This window comes from Heterocephalus glaber, unplaced genomic scaffold (assembly GCF_053883595.1).
Source record: "Heterocephalus glaber isolate CG9 unplaced genomic scaffold, H.glaber_assembly_v1.0 deba00000546, whole genome shotgun sequence".
Taxonomy (NCBI): domain Eukaryota; kingdom Metazoa; phylum Chordata; class Mammalia; order Rodentia; family Bathyergidae; genus Heterocephalus; species Heterocephalus glaber.
The window spans coordinates 34,287,331-34,306,869 of record NW_028258147.1 but is presented as its reverse complement, the minus strand read 5'-3'; the positions used below and the strand labels follow the sequence as shown (position 1 = coordinate 34,306,869).

Below are 19,539 nucleotides of genomic sequence, written 5' to 3'. Positions count from 1 at the left end.
GTGGTGTCCCAGTTCCTGCCCATGCCACAGTGAGGTCCCAAGCCCGGCTAGGAGCCCCACCCCCATCCGGTGCTCCTCTTAGCTGTGGGAGCACCTCCAAGGCCCAGTTCCACTACCCCACCCCCTGCACTCCAGCTCTTCTGCTACCCGATCCCACAGTACAGAGGCACAGGGGATTATATTACACATAGTTAAAATGTGGTAGATTAATAACTACCACAAATTGTCATTTTCTAAGCTGCCCTTGATGCTATTACTGATTGTATCATTTGGTCTAACATGTTGTGATTGATCTAATCAGTTTTCCTTCCTGGTATAAGGAAAATAAAATAGCCTCGGAGTCATTAGAGCCTCAAAACCTAAACACAAGTCATATCTGGAAGACACCTCTAAAAAGCAATCATTCCACAAGGGTTTTTAACACAAGCAACAAAGATACCTACATTAAGCAATTTTGAAATATCAACCCAGAAATTGAACCAAGGACAGTACCAAAAACAAAAATGAGAAGACATTTAAGCAAGGCACAAATGCAGGCTTCCACACCACAAAAAGGAAATTCTGGGGGAAATGAGGTGGAAAAGTCTGATAATCAACCACCTGGACACCCTGAACTGACACCATAGGAAGTAACAAAGCAGGTGCATGAGGCTCTAGAAAAATTCAAAGCAGAAATAATCTCCCAGATAAATACAGAGATGGTGAGTAGAGTGAAAGACATGATTAGAGGCTCTAGAGGAGAAACAGATAAGAAAATAAATGAGATCAGAAATATGCAGGAAGCCAGGAATGCCCAGCATAAGAAAGAAATGGAAACCATGATCGCCCAACATAAGAAAGAAATGGAATCCACGAAACAGATTCAAACAGATATTCAGGGGATTAAAATCTCCACTGAAAGCATGCAGAGCAGACTAAGAGAATCTGAAGACAGAATATCAGATATAAAAGACAGGATTGCAGTTAAGGACCATGAAAACAGAGATTTCTTAAAGATAGTAAGGGACCATGAGAAATCAATGCAACAGCTGCTAGATGATGCAAAGAATAACATAAGACTGATAGGAGTCCACGAAAAAACAGGAGAAAGTACAATAGACATAAAAAAAACTGTTCACAGAAGTAATAGTAGAAAACTTCCCAGACAGAGGTAAAGAATTGGACATACAGATAAATGAGGCATATAGAACTCCAACTAGCCATGATCAAAAAAAATCTACACCTAGACATAAAATAGTTAAGATCCCAGAAGCACAACAGAAGAACAAAATTCTACAGGTAGTTAGAGAAAAGAAACAAATCACCTATAAAGGAAAGCCCATCAGAATCATGGCAGACTTCTCAACACAAACCCTCAAGTCAAGGAGAGCCTGGAGAGAAGTATTTCAAGCTCTAAAAGAAAATAACTTCCAACCTAAAATGTTGTATTCTGCAAAATTATCTTTCAAAATCAATGGGGAAATTAGATACTTCCACACCAAAGAACACCTGAGAAATTTCATGAACACCAAACCAGCACTCCAAACAATTCTAAGCAATATTCTAGAAAAAGACAATGAAGGTCACAACTCCATGAGGCCCAACAGAGGAAAGCCACCAGGCAAGGTAAGGAACTAAAAGGAAAGGGGTCAAAAATAAGAAATAAAAGAGCCAAAAACAGCAAAACATCATGAAGAGGATGAGTCAATATCTATGAATTATAAATCAATATTAATGGCCTCAATTCACCAATCAAAAGAAATAGACTGACAGAATGGACTAACAAGCAAAAGCCAGCAATATGCTATATACAAGAAACACACCTAACTCAAAAAGAAATGCATCGACTGAAAGTAAAAGGATACAAAACAATTCTCCACATGACAGGAACCCAGAAAAAAGCAGGGGTAGCAATCTTATTTTCAAAGTAGATTTCAAACCAAAACTAATTAAGAGAAACAAAGATGGTCACTACATCCTTGTGAAGGGAACAATACAAGAAGAAGAGATGACAATCTTAAATATTTATGCACCAAATATGAATGCCCCAAACTATACAAAACAAATATTAATGGACATGAAAAACCAAATAAGCAATAACATACTTGTAGTGGGGGACGTCAACACCCCTCTATCACAAATAGATCATCTAGGAAAAAAATTAACAATGAAATTCTAGAACTGAACCAAGCAATTGAACAAATGGACTTAACAGATGTTTATAGAGTACTCCACCCCACAAAATCAGAATACACATTCTTTTCAGTTGCACACAGGTCATTCTCCAAAATAGATCACATGCTACTTCATAGGGCATATCTAAGTAAATGCAAAAGAACTGAAGCTATCCCCTGTATATTATCAGGCCATAGTACAATAAAATTGGAGATCAAAAACATAAGAAACCGCAAAACACCCACAAACACATGGAAATTGAATAACACCCTCCTGAACAACCAATGGGTCACAGAGGAAATTAAATAAGAAATTAGACAGTTTCTACAAGTAAATGATAATGCCAGTACACCATACAGGAATCTGTGGGACACAATGAAAGCAGTTCTACACAGGAAATTCATAGCAGTGAATGCCCATATTAGGACAACAGAGAGAACTCAGTTAAATAACCTAATGCAGAACCTCAAGCTCCTAGAAAAAGAAGAGCAAGACAAACCCAAAGCTCATACAAGAAAGAAAATTATAAAGATCCGAGCAGAAATCGATTCAATGGAGACTAAGAGAATGATACAAAAAATTAATGAATCAAAGAGATGGTTTTTTGAAAGAAGTAAAATCGATAAACTGTTAGCCAAGCTTATCAAAAAAAGGGAATAAAGGCTCAAATCCATGCAATTAATAACGAAAAAGGTGAAGTCACAACAGACCCAGCAGAAATCCAGAGCATCATAAATACCTACTTGGAGAACCTGTACTCTCATAAAATAGAAAACACAGAAGAAATGGACAGATTCCTAGATACATATGAATTGCCAAAAGTTAAATGAAGAAGATATAGAAATTCTAAACACCCCAATTACAATGAGTGAAATTGAAAATGTAATAAAATATTTACCAACAAAGAAAAGCCCAGGTCCTGATCGGTTCACTGCTGAATTCTACAAGACATTTAAAGAAGAACTTTTGCCATTACTCTTTAAACTCATCAAGGAAATTGAAAGGGAAGCAAGGCTTCCAAATTCATTCCTGGAAGCAAGTGTTACTTTGATTCCAAAACCAGGGAAAGACCCAACCCAAAAAGAGAACTACAGGCCAATCTCCCTAATGAACATACATGCAAAAATCCTCAACAACACACTAGCAAACAGAATACAGAGGGTCATCAAGAAGATCGTACACCCTGACCAAGTCAGATTTATCCCAGGGATGCAAGGATGGTTCAACATACGTAAATCAATAAATGTAATACACTGTATTAACAGAGTCAAGGACAAAAACCATATGATCATCTCAATAGATGCAGAAAAGGCATTTGACAAAATCCAACACTCTTTCATGATAAAAAATGCTACAGAAAATTGGAATAGAAGGCCTTTATCTCAACTTAATTAAGGCTATCTATGAAAAACCAACAGCCAACATCATACTAAATGGTCAAAAACTGAAAACTTTCACACTAAAATCTGAACAAGACAAGGATGACCACTATTACCATTCCTGTTCAATATAGTTCTGGAAACAACCACAGCAATTAGACAAGTGAAAGAAATAAAAGGAATAAAGATAGGAAAGGAAGATGTTAAACTGTCATTATTTGCTGATGATATGATACTTTACATAGAAGACCCAAAAAACACCACAAGACTTCTAGACTTAATTGACAGATTCAGTAGAGTAGCTGGATACAAGGTCAACACTCAAAAAGCAATAGCCTTCTTATACACAAATAACAGACTCACTGAGAGAGAAATTAGGGAAACAATTCCTTTTACAATAGTATCCCAAAAAATGAAATATCTAGGAATCAATCTAGCAAAGGAAGCAAAAGACCTCTATGCTAAAAACTACAGCACTCTGAAAAAAGAAATCAAAGAGAATGCAAGAAAATGGAAAGACATCCCTGCTCCTGGGTAGGAAGAACCAATATAGTGAAAATGGCCATACTTCCAAAACTATTATATAGATTCAATGCAATGCCAATTGAAATTCCAACACTATACTTCACAGAACTAGAGAAAACAATCCAAAAATTCATTTGGAATCAGAAGAAACCTAGAATAGCAAAAGCAATTCTAGGCAACAGAGACATGGCTGGGGGTATCACAATCCCCAACTTGAAACTATACTACAAAGCTACTGTGACAAAAACAGCATGGTACTAGCAAAGAAACAGGCCCGAGGATCAGTGGAATAGATTAGAAGATGCAGAAACAGCTCCAGACATACTCAGACACGTCATCTTTGACAAAGGAGCCAACCACCATCATTGGAGGAAAGATAGCCTATTTAATAAATGGTGTTGGAAAAACTGGATTTCAACCTGCCAGAGATTAAAACTAGACCCATACCTATCATCGCACACTAAACTAAGATCAAAGTGGATTAAAGATCTAAATATTAAGACAGAAACACTAAACTTGCTGGAAAATAAGTCAGGTAGAACTCTTGATGTAATTGGCATAGGAAAAGACTTTATGGACAAATCTTCGGTAACATGGGAGCTAGCACAAAGAATCGACAACTGGGATCTCATTGTATTAAAAAACTGCAAGAGAAACTACCGACAGAGCTAAGAGACAACCTACAATGTGGGAAGAAATATTTAGCAGCTGTACCTCAGACAAAGGTCTACTATTGAGAATATATAAAGAATTGAAAAAAATCAGACCTCCCAAATTCAAAGACCCAATTCAAAAATGGGCATCTGAAAAGAACAGACATTTCTCAGACAAAGAAGAAAAGCAGCAAATAAATTTATAAAAAAATGTTCAACATCACTGGTCATTCGAGAGATGCAGATGAAAACAACACTGAGATCCCACCTCACCCCACATAGAATGGCTGCTATCAAGAAATCAACCAATAACAAATGCTGGTGGGGGTTTAGGGAGAAAGGAATCCTTCTTCATTGTTGGTGGGAGTGCAGACTGGTGCAACGACTGTGAAAATCAGTATGGAGATACCTCAAAGAACTAGGGCTAGAGGTTCCATTTGACCCAGCTATTGCCCTGCTGGTTATCTTCCCCAAAGAATTAAAAGAATCATATCACAGCAATATATGTGCACCCATGTTTATAGCGGCACAGTTTGTAATAGCTAAAGCTTGGAAACAGCCCAAGTGCTCATCAACTGGAAAGTGGATAAAGAAGATGTGGCTTTTTATATAATGCAGTACTACTCAGCCATAAAGAATGAGAAACTAGAGACATTTATAGCTAAATGGATGCATATTGAGGGCATACGCTTGGTTTGTTTTTTTGTTGTGTTTTTTTTTTGGTACCGGGGATTGAACTCGGGTCCTTGCGCTTGCGCAGCAGGTGGCAAAACCACTGAGCTAAATCCCCGGCCCTGAGGGCATATTCTTAAGTGAAATAAATAGGACACAGATGTGTAAATACTTAATAGTTTCTCTAGTGTGAGAAACTGAAAGTGTAAATAAGGATTAAAATGATTAAAATGAATAACTGATAATTTGAAATAGGAAAAGGTCCAAAGGTGTAGAGGTAGTGGGAGGGGAAGGCAAAAGGTAAGAAGGGAAAGGAAAAATTATGAGGAAAGAAAAAAAATGGAAATGAAATCTATGTAAATAGGGAAGGGTGGAGGGGGTGAAGGGTGCACAGGTAATGGGGGAAAAATAAGAACTAAGATACATCATGTACAGGTACAAGCACCCAATGATAAATGTAAACATATTGTATACCTAAAATGTACCAATAAAAGAATTTTTTAAAAAAACTTTAAAAAATCAGGCCTCCCAAATTTAAAGACCCAATCCAAAAATGGGCATCTGAAATGAACAGACATTTCTCAGACAAAGAAGTAGAAATACCAAATAAACATATGAAAAAATATTCAACATCATTGGTCATTCGAGAGATGCAAATGGAAACAACGCTGAGATTCCACCTCACTGCAGAAAGAATGGCTGCTATCCTGAAATCAACCAATAACAAATGGTGGTGGGGGTGTGGGAAAAAAGGAACCCTGCTCCACTGGTGGTGGGAGTGTAGACTGGTGCAACCACTGTGGAAATCAGTATGGAGATACCTCAAAGAACTAGGACTGGAAGTCCCATTTGACCCCACTATTCCCCTGCTGGGGATCTTCCCCAAAGAATTAAAAGAATCATACCACAGTGATATATGTGCACCCATGTTCATAGCAGCACAATTTGTAATAGCTAAAACTTGGAAGCAGCCTAATTCCCCATCAACTGGAGACTGGATAAAGAAAATGTGGGTTTTTTATAAAATGGAGTACTACTCATCCATAAAGAATGAGAAACTAGCAACATTTATAGCTAAATGGATGCACACTGAGGTGATACTCTTAAGTGAAATAAATAGGGCACACATGTGTAAATGCCGAACAGTTTCTCTAGTGTGAGAAACTGAAAGTGTAAATAAGGACTAAAAGGTATAATAGGTAATGTGAAATAGCAAGAAAAGGGGCAAAGGGGAAGGGGAAGTGGAGTGGTGGGGGAAAGGAAAGAGGGGAATGGAATTAATATGAGAAAAAATGGAAACAAAGTCTTTGTAAATAGGGAGGGATGGAGGGGTTGAAGGGAGGGCAGGGGAAGGGGGAAAAAATAAGAACCAAGTGAGATTATGTAAAGGTGCAAATTTCCAATGATGAATGTCATTATATTGTACACCTTAAATGGACCAATAAAATTAATTTTTAAAAAATAGTTCTTAAATGTAATGAAAATTATGTTTAAACAAAATAAGATATGAAAAATTGCCACCATGGTGCTTAATTCATAATAGGTACTCAATAAACATTACTTCCTTTTCCTCCTACTTTGTAAATCAAAATTTGCTTTCTAATTACTTCTACCAATTACCCTTGAGTTTAAAATCAGTTCTAGTCTTTGAATCAACATACAACAAATAAATTCTATTTCTACCTAAGAACATATTAAGTATCTAAGGATAATTACCAGGCTCTGGGAAATTTTGTGTATTCCAAAGTTAAATTATTACAAAAAATACAAATGAGGACACAAATATATATGTGTGTGCCATATATATTAATGACAAAGCATAAAACTTTTAAAAGTGTTTGAATTTTGGACATTATAGAACAACAAAATCTGTATTTGTTGTGGACTTGCCCTAAAATTTTTTGATTTATGTCTTTATTCAAAATAATTAATTAATTACATAGTTAATTATCTTTGGTAGTTAACCACCTGCAGAGATTGGAGTATCAATATTTTTACATCACCTATTCCTAGAAAGACTTATGAACAACAATAACAAAAACATGTGCTTCATATCCTCATTTCAACCTTACTCTAAGGAAGCCTAATACATCCTGATATTTTTTTGATTTAAGTAGTCCAACCACCACTGATATGTTATGAAACTCCCAATGTGGGTACTTTATCCTGTATTTTTTAAAGCACTAAATAATTTATATTTATATTTCTTTCAAGTTTTATGTCCTTAGAGTCTAATAATCTTTTTTTAAAGCAACAAAGATGTAGTATGATTTTGTACATAGACGAATGTTCTGATCATAAAGATTTACCGGGCAATGTTGTGTTTTGGTTTCACTGTAAAACATAATTCTACTATCCCTTGTAAGTGTTTACCTACTGTACAGTCAGTGATGGTACAATGGAAAGTATAAATGTGATTTTTGTTCATTCACTGAGTATTTCTAACTCAACAAGAGAGATTTTGTCTCCTTGATCTTGGTCCCATTTAGTTGTTAGGGGGTTTTTTTCTGATTTTTAGCTTTTGGTTGGTTTTTGTTTTAGATAAGATAAAGAATCTCCAAAAACTGAATTTTTGCTACGGTATGATTTTTTCTTTATGAATTTTATAACTTAAATACCTGAACTTCTAAATCACCCACCGTGGATACCTTTTACTTGTGATCTAAAACCTCAAATATTTGGGGAAAAAATCTAGAAAGAATGGCATGATTCAATGGGTTTCTATTGTAGTCAATATTTTATCTTGGGTTTTCATACTTTGAGAAAGAAAACTTCCTCATCACGTCATCAGGCATGTCCAGGCTGAGGCTGCAAGCCACTTGTCACCTTATTTTTAAATGTCATAATTTAAAAGATACATTTAAAAAGGAAGTTTTGTCAGCTAGATAAACTATATTATATGTTTTATATGTGGCCAAAGACTTTACTCAGTGTGTCCCAGATATGCCAAAAGGTTGGACATGCCATTTCATTCAAGGCCTAAGTTGAAACTAGGTTCTGTTCCAAGGTCATTCTTTGACCAGCTCACTCTGTCATCACCTGATAATCCAGCATCATGACACCTTCAGTTCTTGTGCTCACTTCTCTCCTACCCAGCATAAATTACAAGGGCATTCGCTGAAACACTCTCCTGCTGATCCTCAACTCACTTGCCCCACCCTCTCTTCTCTTAGTGACTGGTCAAAACCTTAACCCTAGCTAAACCTGCTCCTCTTGCTCTGTGTAACTGACCGACCCTACTTTAAATTCATGACCACTAACTCTAGGGACTATGCTACCTACTAATCATAATATATGTCTCAATCAAATCATTATGCTATTCTCCTAGGCAACTGCATCATAATCTCTCTGCAGTCTTCCAGTCCCTTCTTCCTTATCATCTCTCTTAACTCATGTTGGTTCCAATTTCAATGAAAAGAACCACTGTGATTATTTTAAAACAACAACAAAAAAAGTGTTATTTGTCTGCTTAAAACCCTCCCGTGGCTGTCTTTCTCTCTCATAATAAATGCCAAAGTCCATGTAATATCCCGCATGATCTGGCCACATTATACTTCTGAGCTCATCTCCTATATGCACCCCTCAACTACTAATACCTTATGGCCTCTTTGTGGTTCTGTTAAAAACATCAAGCACTCTCACATTTCTGGAATTTTACACGTGCTGTTTCCTCTACCTAGAACATTCTTCCCCAGATATATTTAAATGGCTTCTTCCTTTGCCTTGTCTTTGTTCAAAAATCACCTTATAATGAAGTTCTTCTTTCTCTGACCATTTTACTTAAATTTGAACCCCTTACTTCTCTCTTTTACTTTTGCTCCCCCTTTCCTGCTTTAATTTTCTCCATAGCATTTATCACCATCTGAACACTATATGGTTTATTTGTTTTACTGTATATTCCCACCCACTAGAACATAAGCTTATGGGCCAGGGTAGCCACTTCCTTTGTCCACTATTTTATAGGTGATTTTCTGTCTTTCTTTTAGTGTATTTTAAACTCTAGCAATTAGACCAATACCTGATACATAGTGAGTGCTTAATAAATATATGTTGAAGGAATGAATGAGTGAATCAATGTATGGAGCGCCTCTATTAAAGGTCAGTCTAAACCCTGCCTATTGGCTTGCTAGTGTATGTCATTATTCCCTCAGCAATCATTAACAAGCATTATATCAAAATTTATATCTAATTGGCAAAAAAGAGAAGTTAATAAAATTACAAAAACGATCCTACCCTGCCACGGTGGGGCAGCTGTGGCCAGTGCTGTGCTCAGAAGCAGCATCTGTGGGCAGTGTGTATCCCGGCCCAGAGCAGAGGAGCTGTCGCAGCCCTCTCTCACACACAGCTCACAAGGAATACTTCACAGCTCACAGCTGCCTTTCCTCTTTTGAAAAAATTTTAAGACTCACAAAAAGTATATTTGAGCCATGAAATTTAGGTCCCATTTATATTAACCAATGTTACCTTATCACAAAAGTACAAAGGTAACCACAGGTGCCTTCACATTCATCAAAGTTAATGGACTCTCAAGGCAGTGCAATGACCGATAGATACTGTATTTTAATAGAATGCAAATATAACCAAAATTTGTGGTACTGTAAATCACCCAAAGTGATTTCTCTTATATATAAATAGATATACGATAGGATCAAGTTGTGTATATGTATATTATTAATACATTACAATTTGAGGTGTCGGGTTAGAGATTTAATTGAAGTGATTTAGGGTTTAGGGAATTTTTTGAAAGGAAAAAAGTAATACAAATTTTCCCCTTGCAGACTTTATTAGGTAACAGGAATGTCACATATATTACTTGCTTTATAAATCATGTGTTAGGTTCCCTAGTCCATCTCAGTATTTAGAACAACACCCCAGAAAAATACTGAAAAAAAATCCACAAATTCAAACCGTTAAAATGAAATCTGGCTCTTAATGTTTGAAAAGATTTACAGTAAAAATATCAGTTTAATATTAAGTCAATAAAATTAATCATTCATGATCCTCAAAGAGGAAAATAGGAAAGGAAGTGGGGATGGAAAACACTACAAAATTTAAAGCTGTCATAAGGGAAGGAATTCATCATAGCTATATTCAAGTACAAGCTTGTTATTCAGCTTGTGGTGTCATTTTTTAATGATCGAATTAGCCAAGAAATAGCCATTGAAATTTTTCTTTGGATTTATTAGCTGCATACACCAGCTAGAAACTACATAATAGTTTTTAGAAAAATCCCTACCTCTAACATCAACTACACTGATAGAGTCAGCTTGTTTTTTGGAAAGCTGCTGTGCTGCAGTTGATAACCACAAATGTGAAAAACAGTGAATTTATCGTGCTTTCTACACTAACATTGTCTATTGATTCCAAAATATGCGGAGCTATGTGGGGTGGGGAAGACAGAGTCCTTCCCTGGGAAAGGCAGCTTTCTGCATTCACTAGCATTTACAGATGAAGCCAGTGGATTCAACTAACATCTTCCATTATTCCATTTTGTGACTGTCTATTCGTCTCAAAGACCTAACTTCAAGCAGTACTGGGAGTTTCTAGTTCCTCTAATAGGCTACAAGTTCATGGAGTTTAGTTTATTACTGAGTCACCTTTATAGTCTTCACAAAACCAGTTTCATTAAAGGTGTGAGTATACTGTATATGTTCCTTATTAAACAACAAGCCCTTGAAAAATAGAAAACCCAGTCTGATTAATATTTTATTCCTTAGTACAGTCCCTTAATCCTAGCTAACACTTAGTAAATTACTGTTGACTCAACATTGAAATGAATGACTGAATAACAAATGGCTAAATATCAACTATTTCACAACCTTTTAATAACAGACCTCCGGGAATGCTTTTTATATAACATAACAATCTTGTGGTCCAAGTCCTATTCCTGCTGCCTGCTTCAGAGATAGGGACCTCAGAGACATCCGTGCTTCAGTAACTCAGAGATATCCGTGCTTCACTGAGCTAATTCCTAGCAGATTTTACAATGAAGTACGGTATCCACATCCTAGAGCTAGGACTTAATCAGAGGAAAATCAAGTTCTCTTAGCATTTTAACGATTTTGTTTTTAGCAAAAACTCTCTTGGCCACTAGATGGCGCTTATATTAGCTATAGCTCCAATGGGAAGGGACCTAGGTCCAAGTCTTTTAAGTGTGCAACTCTAAAATTTGAAAATATCTGTTTAAAAATAAATAAATAAAAATAAAAGATCCTCCAAGCAAACTTACAAATGTTAATTAAATTTCTGTTATGCCTATAGTTACTGTAATTTACTAATACTATATAACCTTATACAACACTAAACTACATAGATTATAATATACTATAATACGCCATGTTGAGCTTTGTTACAATATTTTATACACAGTGGTTCAAGAAGCCTGCAAAAAGTAAATGTAGAATCCAAGTCCTCTAGATCTACAAGCTCCAAATCTTTGCATAAATCCCTGGAATACACATTTTAGTAAGCTCCTAAGGAACTTGTTTCTTTTAATGTCAGTGCTATTTTTGATTATCACTAAACTTGTTTCATATATTTTTAATTAACTTTATTTGTACATTTAAGGTATACAATATAATGACATTCATCATTGGAAATTTGCACCTTTACATAATCTCGCTTGTTTCTTGTTTTTTTCCCCATTCCCCTGCCCTCCCTTCGACCCCTCCATCCTTCCCTATTTACAAAGACTTTGTTTCCATTTTTCCATTTTCTCATATTAATTCCATTCCCTTTTCTTTCTCCCACCCCTCCACTTCCCCTTCCCCTTTGCCCCTATTCTTCCTATTTCACATTATCTATTATACCTTTTAGTCCTTATTTACACTTTCAGTTTCTCACACTAGAGAAACTATTAGGTATTTACACGTTTGTCCTATTTATCTCACTTAAGAGTATCACTTCAATGTGCATCCACTTAGCTATAAATGTCTCTAGTTTCTAGTTTTTTATGACTGAGTAGTACTCCATTTTATAAAAAAAAAAAAAAACCCACATTGTCTTTATCCAGTCTCCAGTTGATGAGCAATTGGGTTGTTTCCAAGTTTTGGCTATCATGAAATGTGCTGCTATGAACATGGGTGCACATATATCACTGTGGTATGATTCTTATAATTCTTTAAAGAAGATACCCAGGGGAATAGCTGGGTCAAATGGGACTTCCAGTCCTAGTTCTTTGTGTTATCTCCATAATGATTTCCACAGTGGTTGCACCAGTCTGCACACCCACCAGCAGTGGAGTAGGGTTCCGCTTTCCCCACAGCCCTGCCAGCATTTGTTATTCGTTGATTTCATGATAGCAACCATTCTTTCTGGAGTGAGGTGGAATCTCAGCATTGTTTTCATTTGCATCTCTCGAATGACCAGTGATGGTGAACATTTTTTCATATATTTATTTGTCATTTCTACTTCTTTTTCTGAGAAATGTCTGTTCATTTCAGATGCCCATTTTTGGACTGGGTCTTTAAATTTGGGAGGTCTGATTTTTTTTAAGCTCTTTATAGATTCTAGATAGTAGACCTTTGTCTGAGGAACAGCAGGTAAAATTTTTTTCCCACGTTGTGGATTGTCTCTTCACACTGCTGGTGGTTTCTCTTGCTGTGCAGAAGCTTTTTAGTAAGAAGAGATCCCACTTGTTGATTGTTTGTGCTAGTTCACGGGCAACTGAGGTTTTGTTCATAAAATCTTTTCCTACACCAATGTCTTCAAGGGTTCTACCTAACCTCTGTTCCAGCCCATTCAGTGTTTCTGTTTTAATATTTAGATCTTTAATCCATTTAGATTTTAATTTAGTGCATGGTGAGAAATACAGATGTAGTTTTAATCTTTGGCAAGTTGAACCCAAGTTTTCCAGCACCATTTATTGAAGAGGCTATCTTTCCTCCAGTGAGGGTGTTTGGCTCCTTTGTCGAAGGTAAGTTGGCTGAGTGTGTCTGGAGTAGTTTCTGCATCTTCTAATCTGTTCCATTGTTCCTCAGGTCTGTTTCTTTTTTTGTTGTTGTTAAATTCTTTTATTGGTATATGTTAGGTACACAACACAATTACATTTCTCATTGGGAATTGTACCTTTACATAATGCATCTTGGTTCTTATTTTTTCCCCATTCCTAGTCCTCCCTTCACCCCCTCCACCCTTCCCTATTTACAAAGACTTTATTTCCATTTTTTCCATTTCTCAGCATTTTTCCTTTCCCTTCTTTCCTTTCCCCTACCCTTCCCACTACCCCTACCCCTGTGGACCTTTTCTTCCTATTTTGCATTATCGATTATTCATTCTAATCATTGGTACATTTTAGGTATACAATATAATGACATTCATCATTGCAAATTTGCACCTTTACATAATCTCTCTTGGTTATTTTTCACCCTTGCCCAGCCCTCCCTTCAACCACTCCATTCCTCCCTATTTACAAAGATTTTGTTCCTATTTTTCCATTTTCTCATAGTAATCCCATTCCCTTCTATCCTTTCCTTTAGCCCTCCCACTTCCTTCCCCTTTGCCCCTTTTCTTCCTATTTCACATGACCTATTATATATTTCAGTCCTTATTTACACTTTCAGTGTCTCACACCAGAGAAACTATTCAGTATTTACACATGTGTGTCCTATTTATTTCACTTAAGAGTATCGCTTCAATGTGCATCCACTTAGCTATAAATGTCTCTAATTTCTCATTTTATGGCTGAGTAGTACTCCATTTTATTTAAAAAACCACATTTTCCTTATCCAGTCTCCAGTTGATGAGCATTTGGGCTTTTGCCAAGTTTTAGCTATCACAATCTGTGCTGCTATGAACATGGGCACACATATATCACTGTGGTATGATTCTTTGAATTCTTTGGGGAAGATCCCCAGCAGGGGAATAGTAGGGTCAAATGGGACTTCCAGTCCTAGTTCTTTGAGGTATCTCCATAATGATTTCCACAGTGCTTGCACCAGTCTACACTCCCACCAGCAGTGGAGAAGGGTTCCTCTTTCCCCACAGCCCCGACAGCATTTGTTATTGGTTGATTTCATGATAGCAGCCATTCTTTCTGGAGTGAGGTGGAATCTCAGTGTTGTTTTCATTTGCATCTCTCGAATGACCAGTGATGTTGAACATTTTTTCATGTATTTATTTGCTATTTCTACTTCTTTGTTTGAGAAATGTCTGTTCATTTCAGATGCCCATTTTTGGATTGGGTCTTTAAATTTGGGAGGTCTGATCTTTTTAAGTTCTTTATAGATTCGAGATAGCAGATCTTTGAGGAAGAGCAGGTGAAGATTTTTTTCCCACATTGTGGGTTGTCTCTTCACACTGCTGGTGGTTTCTCTTGCTGTCCAGAAGCCTTTTAATAAGAAGAGATCCCACTTGTTGATTGTTTGTGCTAGTTCATGAGGTTTTGTTCATAAAATCTTTTCCTACACCGATGTCTTCAAGAGTTCTACCTAACATCTGTTCCACCGGTTCAGGGTTTCTATTTTAATATTTAGATCCTTAATCCATTTTGATTTTAGTTTAGTGCATGGCGAGAGATATAGGTCTAGTTTTAATCTTTGTCAAGTTGAAGCCCAATTTTTCCAGCACCATTTATTAAAGAGGCTATCTTTCCTCCAGTGAGGGTGTTTGGCTCCTTTATCGAAGATGAGATGGCTGAGTGTGTCTGGAGTTGTTTCTGCATCTTCTAATCTGTTCCACTGGTCCTCAGGTCTGTTTCTTTGCCAGTACCATGCTGTTTTTATCACAGTAGCTTTGTAGTATAGATGCAGGTTGGGGATTATGATACCCCCTGCCTTGTCTCTGTTACCTAGAATTGTTTTTACTATTCTGGGTCTCTTCTTGTTCCAAATGAATTTTTGGATTGTTTTCTCAAGGTCCATGAAGTATGCTGCTGGGATCTCAATTGGAATTGCATTATATCTTTATAGCAGTTTTGGAAGTATGGCCACTTTCACTATATTAATCCTTCCTACCCAGGAGCAGGGGATGTCTGTCCATTTCATGATATCATCTTCAATCTCTCTTTTCAGAGTGCCATAGTTTTCAAGAGAAGAGGTCATTGATTTCTTTCATTAGGATGATTCCTAGGTATTTCAGTTTTGGGGATGCTATTGCGAAAGGAATTACTTGTCGTATTTCTCTCTCAGTGAGTCTGTCATTGGTGTAGAGGAAAGCTATTGATTTTTGTGTGTTGACCTTGTAACCAGCTATTTGACTGAACTGGGTTATTAAGTCTAGAAGATTTTTGGTGGAGTTCTTGGGGTCTTCTATATAGAGTATCATGTCATCTGCAAATAATGACAATTTGACTTCTTCATTACCTATCTTTATTCCTTTTATTTCTTTCTCTTGTCTAATTGCCATGGCTAATGTTTCCAGAACTATGTTGACCAGGAGTGGTGATAGTGGATACCCTTGCCTTGTTCCTGATTTTAGTGTGAAGGATTTCAGTTTTTGACCATTTAGTATGATATTGGCTGTTGGTTTTTCATAGATGGCCTCTATCAGTTTGAGGTAGAGACCATCTATTCCAATTTTTTGTAGGGCTTTCATCATAAATGCATGTTGGATTTTGTCAAATGCTTTTTCTGCATCTATGGAGATAATCATATGGTTTTTGTCCTTGGCTTTATTGATATACTGTATTACATTGATTGATTGATTTGCGTATGTTGAACCATCCCTGCATCCCTGGGATGAATCCCACTTGATCAGGGTGTATGATCTTCTTGATGATTTTCTGCATTGTTTGCCATTATCTTAGTAAGGATTTTTGCATCTATATTCATTAGTGAGATTGGCCTATAGTTCTCCTTTTCAGTTCGGTCTTTCTCTGCTTTGGGGATCAAGGTGATGCTTGCTTCCAGGAATGAGTTTGGGAGTACTGCTTCCCTTTCAATTTCATTGAAGAGTTTAAACAGTAGTGGCAGAAGTTCCTCTCTAAATGTCTTGTAGAATTCAGCAGTGAAGGCTTCAGGGCCCAGACTTTTCTTAGTTTATAAGTTTTTAATTACATTTTCAATTTCATTGGTTGATATTGGGTTGTTCAGAATTTGTAGGTCTTCTTCATTCAACTTTGGTAATTCATATGTATCTAGGAATCTGTCCATTTCTTCTGTGTTTGTCCATCTTATTGGCGTATAGGTTCTAGAAGTAGGTATTGATGATCCTCTGGATTTCTGCTGAATCTGTTGTAATTTCACCCTTTTCATTCCTAATTGCATGGATTTGGGCCTTTTCTTTCCTTTTTCTGATAAGGTTGGCTAAGGGTTTGTCAATTTTGTTGATTCTTTCCAAGAACCAACTCTTGGCTTCATTGATTTTTTGTATCATTCTCTTAGTCTCCATTGCATTGATTTCTCCTCTGATCTTTATAATTTCCTCCCTTGTATGAGCTTTGGAGTTGTCCTGCTCTTCTTCTTCTAGAAGCTTGAGGTTCAGCATCAGGTTGTGTAATTTGGCTCGTTCTGTTTTCCTAATATGCATATTCACTGCTATGAATTTCCCTCATAAGACTGCTTGCATTGTGTCCCATCGATTCTGATATGTTGTATTGTCATTGTCATTGAATTGAAGGAACTGTCTGATTTCTTCTTTAATTTCCTCTGTGACCCATTGGTTATTCAGAAGTGTGTTGTTCAATTTCCACTTGTTTATGAAATTTTTCCAGTTTCTTTTGCTATGGATCTCCAATTGCATTGCATTATGGGCTGATAATATACAGGAGATAACTTCAATTCCTTTGCACTTTCTTAAACATGTTCTATGTGTGAGTATGTGGTCTATTTTGGAGAATGACCCATGTGCAGTTGAGAAGAATGTGTATTCTGATTTTGTGGGGTGGAAGACTCTGTAAACATCTTTTAAGTTCATTTGCTCAAGAGTTTGATTGAGTTCTAGTATTTCATTACTTATTTTTTGTCTAGTTGATCTATCTATTTGTGACAGTGGGGTGTTGAGGTCCCCCACTACAATTGTATTAGTGCATATATGACTTTTCATGTCTGTTAGTATTTGTTTTATATAGTTGGGTGCACTAGTGTTTGGGGCATAGATATTTACGATTGTCATCTCTTCCTCTTGGATTGTCCCCTTGACAAGGATGTAGTGTCCTTCTTCGTCTCTCTTAATCAGTGTTTGTTTGAAATCTACTTGATCTGTAAAGAGGATAGCTACTCCTGCTTTTTTTCGGGTTCCCATTGTATGCAGTATTGTTTTCCACCCTTTAATTTTCAGTCTATGAGTTTCCTTTTGAATTAAGTGTGTTTCTCGTATGCAGCATATTGTTGGATTTTGCTTCTTGACCCATTCTGCCAGTCTATTTCTTTTGACTGGTGAATTGAGACCATTAACGCTGATGGTTATAATTGAAACATATTGACTTGTCATTGCCATGACTTTTTCTTTTTGTTAGGTTCTCCCCCCTTTACATTTAATTTCTTGTCATGCCAGATGGGTTCATTCTGCTTTGCTTCCTGGGGTTGTGATCCTCAATGTCTGTTCCTAGGATATTGTGTAAAATTATTTGGAGTGTTGGGTTGGTATTCATGAACTTCCTAAGGTGCTCTTTGTCATGAATGTATCTTATTTCTCCCTCAAGTTTGAAAGATAGTTTTGCAGGGTACATCAATCTGGGTTGGAGGCTGTTTTCTTTTAGGGATTGGAATATGTCACTCCAAGCTCTTCTTGCCTTCATGGTTTGTGTTGAGAAGTCTGCTGTGATTCTGATGGGCTTTCCTTTGTATGTGATTTGTTTCTTTTCTCTCACTGCTTGGAGAACTCTGTTCTTCTGTTGTGTTTCTGGAATCTTAACAATTATATGTCTATGTGTAGATTTTTTTGATCAAGGCTATTTGGAGTCCTATATGCTTCACTTATCTGTATATCAAGCTCTTTTCCCCTGCTTGGGAAGTTTTCTGCCATTATTTCTGTGAAGAGTCTTTTTATGTCACCTGCACTCTCTCCTGTTTCTTCATTGACTCCAGTCAGTCTTATGTTATTCTTCTTTGCATCATCTAGCAGCTGCTGGATTGATTTCTCATGTTCCCTTAGAATTTTGAAGCAATTTTTCCTTTCCTGGTCATTAATTGCAATCTTATCTTCTATATCTGAAAATCTGTCCTCACATTGGCTCATTCTGCTGTGTAGACTTTCAATGGAGTTTTTCATGTCCTGGAAATCTATTTGCATCTGTTTTATGGATTCCATTTGTTTCCTATGTTGGGATTCCATCATGTTCCTGAGCTCCTCTCTAGATTTATTAATCATGTCTTGCACTAGGGGCACAATTTCTCCTGTTATCTGAGAAATTATTTCTGATTTCATTTTTTCCAGATCCCCTTTTGTTGCCAGTTCAGTGGGTCCAGGTGGTTGAGTATCACCGTGCTCCATCTCATTTCCCTTTGGGGTTGCTGTAGGTGATCTGGAAGTCTGGTTTTGAGACTTATTTACATGTTTTCCCATTTCGACTGGGGGTGGAGCTGTTGGCGCCTGCACAGATTACCTTCTCTGAGCTGGGAGAGGTGGGACAGGGGCCGGGAGCAGCGGTAGGGATGGTGGCCCAAAAGCTCTTTCCTCTGGGCTGGGAGCAGCAGGAGGTATGGTGTCCAGGAAGCCCCTTCCTCTGGACCAGGAGCAGTGGGATGGTGGCTCAGAAGCCCCTACCTCTGTGCCGGGAGCGGTAGGACTCAGTACCGTGTTCTGGTGGTCCGGTGTCCTCTGCGTCTTTGTAGTGTGGAACCAGGTGGCTGTACAGAGGAGCAGGGTGGGGGTGGGGTGTCCAGTGGATTGTTGCCGGGGTGTGGGCTGATTCGGCATGTTCCATGCAACTTGCAACCTCACTAGGGCATGCACAGACCTGCCTGTCTGCAGTGGGCTGATTCGGCATCTTCCGCGGGACCCTCAGGTCTGTTTCTTTGCCAGTACCATGCTGTTTTTATCACAGTGGCTTTGTAGTATATTTTCAAGTTGGGGGTTGTGATACCCGCTACCTTGTCTTTATTGCCTAGAATTGCTTTTGCTCTTCTAGGTCTCTTCTTATTCCAAATGAATTTTTGGATTGTTTTCTCCAGATCTGTGAAGTATGCTGCTGGGATTTCAATTGGCATTGCATTAATCCTAAGGAATTTCTTGCAAAATATTTTCCATCGAATATAATATCACTTAAGACCATGCTC

The 19,539-nt window shown here is 37.3% G+C and overlaps 1 protein-coding gene across 1 annotated transcript in view; it reads right to left on the bottom strand.

The window, feature by feature from the left end:
* Window positions 1-19,539, bottom strand: part of Mterf1 (mitochondrial transcription termination factor 1) — a 136,161-nt gene that overhangs the window by 82,852 nt on the left and 33,770 nt on the right. The window contains exon 2 of the mRNA XM_087204726.1: window positions 1-19,539. This exon is cut by the window's left edge and continues 82,852 nt beyond it. The gene's annotated coding sequence lies outside the window, so the exon portion shown is untranslated.